This window comes from Blastomyces dermatitidis, assembly GCF_000003525.1.
Source record: "Blastomyces dermatitidis ER-3 genomic scaffold supercont1.4, whole genome shotgun sequence".
Lineage (NCBI taxonomy): Eukaryota > Fungi > Ascomycota > Eurotiomycetes > Onygenales > Ajellomycetaceae > Blastomyces > Blastomyces dermatitidis.
The window spans coordinates 3,702,344-3,708,977 of NW_025544777.1; the positions used below are offsets into that span (position 1 = coordinate 3,702,344).

The 6,634-nt window shown below is 31.7% G+C and overlaps 1 pseudogene across 1 annotated transcript; it reads left to right on the forward strand.

Annotated features, from left to right (window-relative positions):
* The first annotated feature begins 1,742 nt into the window (after positions 1–1,742).
* BDCG_16909 lies at positions 1,743–1,831 on the forward strand (annotated as a pseudogene). Its single transcript has one exon. The product of its transcript is annotated as a tRNA-OTHER (tRNA).
* Positions 1,832–6,634: the final 4,803 nt, after the last annotated feature.

Below are 6,634 nucleotides of genomic sequence, written 5' to 3' on the forward strand. Positions count from 1 at the left end.
AAGAATCTGTCAAGTTCTCAAGATTATACACTGTCTATTAACTGTCTATCACTCTGAGACTGATGATGCATTGAAATGAACAATTCAGACTGTAAAGAATTATCTTTGTAAGTTCTGCAATCACTTATAAGATGATTGACATGACCTTCTTCTACATGCAGAGATCACTATCAACAGTTGAGATGCTGTTTCAACAGATGTAAGCCTGTTCTTCCTTACACATGAGTATCACATGGAAGTGTTGAACCTTCTAGAGATCACACAGTGCACACTGAACCCCCGCAGTCTGATCCAGATCACTGATAATATAGTAACAAAGCTCTGAGACATCTGTGACTGAGCAGAGGCCTTCATGACAATCATGAAACAAGACCAAGAAGATCAAACCAACATCTGATGAGATTCTGCAGAGCAGTATAAGATAGAAGACCTTGTGTGATTGAATCTTAAGAACATATGAATCACACATTCATCTTGTATGCTAGACTACTGCCACACCAGATATAAAGTGATAGAAGTTCTAGATAGCCACAACTACTGCCTTGACACATCATCAGAGATTCATAATGTATTTCACATGAGCTTGCTCTGCTGTGCTGCTATCAATTCATTTCCTTCTCAGCTGACTTCTGACTGACAGCTGCCAGGCATCATAGAAGAAGATAATGAGCTTGAGTGAGAGATTGAAGATATTCTTGATAAGAGATTCTGCAGCTGCAGCTGACAATATCTGATGAAATGAGTCAGCTATGATCAACTGACCTGGACTCTGAGTTCTGTGTTATCTGAAACAGTGGCCCTTGACTGATGGGAACTGCTTCTGAAAAGGAGGGACTAATGTGGCAGGCTGCGCCTGATCAATCATATAGACTATTCCATTACACTTCATAGATTCTTCCATTCCTGATCACTGATCCGCGGCTGCTACAAACGCGTGTAGTGTATGCTCTGATTCTCAGCCACTTCTGATCACTGATCTGCGGCTGCTATGAACGCGCATAGCATACACTCCAATTCTCAGCCATTTCTGATCACTGATCCTCAGCCACTATGAACACGTGTATATTCTTCCACCCTGAAGCTCCACCACATACACCACCACATACGCGTATAAATATCCATCTCAATCACTGATTCTCGCACTTTCTCTTTCTTTCCTTCTCTAATGTTTTTATCTTTGTTATATAAGACCTATAATATTATACCGATCTATTCGGTACAGGCCTCTTACATCTCTTTACTTTATCTTTTTCTTTATCTTTTTCTTTCAATTTCTTTCTATCTATCTATTTAATGTGTCTATCTTTGAGACTGTGTTCTTTTTTTCTTTTTCCTTTATCATGATATTGTCAAATGATTTCAAAGTATCAGAAGATGTTAAAACACTGTAATTTGTAAACAGTTTTTGTATTCTGAGCTGAAATTTTCTGATTTTTCATATCTGAAATTGATGAATGTATAATAGTTAACTTTACAGACATAGGAAAAACCCTGAGAATTAAAAGTTCTCAGGTAGATATCATAGTCTCTGACTGCATACATCTATAATTGAAGAATAATAATAATAATAATAATAAGAAAGAACTGTCAAGGTAGAAAGACTATTGAATAACATTATCAGACTATCAAATACAGAGAGAGGTCTATTCTTCCAGACTATGAGACAGTTATATATAGACTGTATTATCTCAGTAGCTGATTATGAAGTTCAAGTTTGATGGAATAATCAAGGCAATTTCACTGCCCCGGTGGCCGAATGGTTAATGCGGCCACCTGGTAGCGCCTTGGCGTGGGAAACCAAGGCGCGTGGGTTCGAAACCCGCAGGGAATACATTAAATCCGGAACTCAAGCACCTCAGGTTCCTAATAAATACAGAGGTGTACAAATCGCTCCAATGAATCACTCTATGTTCCTGGGCTGGGAAGTTATTATCGCATGTATCTAATTGTCACTCCTTTGTATTTTCCTATGTTCTTGTTATCTTGGCGTGGTCTCAACACCTGTATTTTCTTCTGTATAACAAACACTTGATCTGTATTTAACATCACGCAAGGACTCATCATAAGCTCCGCTTGCATATGAGTATAATGAAAGAATAATAATAATAATAATAATAATAATAAAGGCAATTTCACTGAACTCTTTCAAAGTCTGTAAAACAGAGATTTGAGAAGAATTCTGAGAGTATTCAAATCATCTTCTATTAAAGTAATAATAATTGAAGCTTCAATTCCTCCTTCTGCTATTAGATTTGAAAAGGCCTGTATGAACTATGCTCTGAGAGTTATAAAGATGAGCTCAAATCATATAATTAGAGAAAGAGTCTCTTCTTCATTTTCATCAATTAACTCTGAAAATGAACTGAATTGAAATAGATTTCTTGATTAGAATAAAAATAATTCTTCAAAGAAAATGTCTTCTTAACTGTACAGACTATGCTCATTGCTCACTGATTAAAAATTAATTTTCTTCTTTAAATATTGAAAAAGTTGATCATGAGAAGTTATCTCTCTGAAGAGAAAAGCTTGAATCTCTTATAGACTTGCAAATAAGTGAACTATCTAAAGAGAAAGAATATGAACAGCATTTGAAGAGAATTTCTGCCCCGGTGACCGAATGATTAATACAGCCACCCGGTAGCGCCTTGGCGTGGGAAACCAAGGCGTGTGGGTTTGAAACCCGCAGGGGATATATTAAATCCAGAACTCAAGCACCTCAGGTTTCTAATAAATACAGAGGTGTACAAATCACTTCAATAAAATCACTCTATGTTCCTGGGCTGAGAAGTTATTATTGCATGTATCTAATTGTCTCTCCTTTGTATTTCCTATGTTCTTGTTATCTTGGCATGGTCTCAACACCTGTATTTCCTCCTGTATAACCAACACTTGACCTGTATTTAACATCACGCAAGGACTCATCGTAAGCTTCGCTTGCATATGAGTATAATGAAAGAATAATAATAATAATAATAATAGAAGTATAATCTAAATCAATTAAATATGAGATTTCTATTCTCAACTGAGACAGAAATTAAATACTTAATAGACTTTCTATCAGAAACTGAAGCAGCTATAAGAAAATGACTGAATTCAGAAATATCTGAATACGAAGAGAAGGAAATTGATTAGATATAGTCTGTTAAAACAGCTATATACTATCTTTTGATAATTTGTTTCATTACAGTCTCTCTTTATTTTACTTTGCTTTTTTCTTTCTATTCTTTTCTATCTATCTATTTAATGTGTCTATCTTTAAGACTGTGTTCTCTTTTCTTTTGTCATGATATTGTCAAATGATTTCAAAGTATCAGAAGATGTTAAAATACTGCAACTTGTAAACAGTTTTTGTATTCTAAGCTGAAATTTTCTGATTTTGCATATCTAAAATTGATAAATGTATAATAGTTAACTTTATAGATATAGGAAAAACCCTGAGAACTAAAAGTTCTCAGATAGATGTCATAGTCTCTGACTGCATACATCTATAATTGAAGAATAATAATAATAATAATAATAATGTATGCAAGTTCTGTTTCAAAGTTAGTATTATAGTTCTATGTCATATAAAGTATTATTCAAGATTGTTACTTACTAGAGAATTGTATTTCACTGTCTTTCTTCACATCTCTAATATCTGCTTGTTCAAATCTCTGATAGTTAGCATTGTAGTAGTCTTGAGCTAATTTGATATATGAGGCTCATTCCTTCTCTGTTCAATCTTGAGAAGTGTAGATATTAACTTAATAAGAGAGATCTAGTAGAGCTGCTATAGTATAGTAATCTGCAAAAGATTGTTCAGTTTTGCTGTAATAATATGTCAGTTTATTTCTTAAAGTAATAATAGTCTGTGCTATAGTATCATCTCAGACTGAATTTCTTTTTAAGTGATTTAACTGCTTCTCAAGATAAGTAAATAAACTGTTATACACTTATCAGACTGACTACAGCATTGATGTATAAGTGATTGAGACTGTCTTTATTATCTTATAAAACTGAAACAGTAAATCAGTCATATATTTCAACTAAGTTCACTTCATATCAGAAAGTTTCAATGTCTGAATCTTTTTCTAATAAGAGTATTACACTCAATGATCAATTATCTGATGTAATTAAAGAGTTTAAACAGTCATCTTATATATTGAACTCTATCATATTCTACTATTGTGTATCATATTCAGTGATGTGACTGATTTGTTTATTTATTGAATATTATAAAATTGTTATTATTATTTAGAGAAGATATAACTTATATTAACAATGTTTTGAATCTGTGATATTTAAATTATTAGTCAATCTATTCAAAATTAACAGTAGTGTTATTAAAAAGCATTATTAAAAAGTAATATTAAAAAGTGTTATCAAAAAATATTATCTTTTCAACAGCTGTCTCAATATCTTCAGATTCTGTGTTATACAGTTCATAGTATGACTCTTGAAAGATAAAATTGATAATCACTGTTTACTTCTTATCTTAATATTATCAATTACTCTGATAGAAGTTGAACTATTACTCTTCTCACTAATTCAGACACACTTGACAGGTTTCAGCGTAATCAGATTCAAGATCTTTCATTTAAAGAGAGTGAGTATCTTCTTAGCAGAGATAAAGATCAAATCATTCTCATTCACATCACTATCTTTAATAGTGTTATTCTCATTCACACTCACAGTCTTCTCAAATCTCAGTACACTTTTCTCAAATAGCAGATTATCAGTGTTTTTTTTAAAACTTTTACTAGCTATGATAATTTAAACAACAGCAGAAACTCTTGTTATCTCACTGATAGTTAATATAAGTATCATGTCTCTGCTGAGTTCACTCATCATTTAGAGAAGTAATTATATACTCTTCAAATCACTTATGATCAGCTGTACAAGACTGACAAGACATGAGAACTACTTTCTCATGAGTTTGAAGAATGATAACATTCTGATTGACTGAATCTTTGAGATTAACTGTTCTTAAAGTAATTAAGTCATCATATATTATATATCACTGCAGCTTTCATTGCATAAGTATTCATCTCAGCTACTTAATTAACTGCTGACTGAGTAGGATAAAAAATTCACAGTTTATGATTGATATTGTCTCACTGTATCTCATAAGTCTTTTAATAATTGAGATAGTGTATATGAGTCATATCTCACAGTTAAGTCATCTGATTATCTTTAATAACTCTTTTTTATCTTATTCTTTCTAATATATTATTCTTTAACATGTTATATTGCTTCTGACTATCTCTGCAGTATTTTTTATTTACTTCAGTCAGCTCTAGTTTCTCTATATCTTTCTTCTTATAAATGTCTTTCACTACTAACTTCACTTTCACTTCTATCTAAGTTAATAATTTCATCTCATCTTCAGTTACTGTCTCATTCTCTGCAAACTCTGTGTTCATCTTTACATCTGTATCTTCATCAGAGAATTCATACATATTTAAAGATTAGAATCTCTTCAGCTTAGTAAATAATGTAATAAACTTTCATTTAATTCTCTCTACAGTCATATCTGAATCTTTTAAGCTTTAATTCTCAGATATCTTCACTAAATCATTCACAGCTTTCTGATTATATAATCTAACTGACTGATGATAAGACACAGCTGTGTTTCTCTTATAACTTCTTGAAACTATGTTAGATATTAAAAGATAAGGTCTCAGCTCTTCAATTTTATTTATCTTCTCTACAGTTTCGAGAAGAATATTACACTCTTTCTGACTCAATGACTGAAATAATCTTTTTAACACCTTTCTTATATTATCTCTGTTAAGATGATTAATTTGATTAATTACTTCTATAACATGACGGAACCGAAGTGATGACTAGTTAGCAGTGTCATGTAAAGATAGTTGTTTAAGAAGCTGTATAAGTGAGCTTAACTATCTTGCTTGAATAGTGAGCTCATAGGCTACAGAGTTATTGCAAGAATATCACAGATATGATACTTAATATACTAAGAAGATTGTATGAGAAATGCAGTAACTCTTGTATATAATTCAGTAGAAGAAAAAGAAATCACTAGACTGGCCGCTGAGATTATGAATTTCACGTTTGATCTCATTTGATCTGATCTCATACATTTCTTAGCATGAATCCCGCTGGGACTAATCATTAAAAAAACATGTAAAGTGACTATATATCAGATCTCAAAATGAGATCATGACTTAGAAAAAATATGAAAGTGATCTCATTTGATTTCATTTAGTCTCATTCTTGGCATAAAGTTATTTTTAGACATTTTAAGGTTTTCTTTAGACTATTTTTAATTTTTTAAAAAGTAACACTTTTTGATAACACTTAAATAAGATTTAAAGTCATTTAAAGCAATAAAAATAATTTAAATTGAGAAGTGAAAATCATAGTCTCATTTGAAAAATGTGATAAGAGTAGACAGTAAGTCTCACTGAGACAGTATAAAACTACTATATAATGTTAAAACAGTGTAATAAGATCAGTTGAATTAATAATGAAACTATTAAAAAATCTGATTCTGATCTTAGACACGGTCACACAGTCAGTCTATAAATCACTAACTTCTTTAATAAGAAGTCAGTATTTAACTATTCTATATAGATAATAAGTGAACTCTCTTCTCTCATTTCATGAGTGAGAATAGCTGAAGTGAGACCTC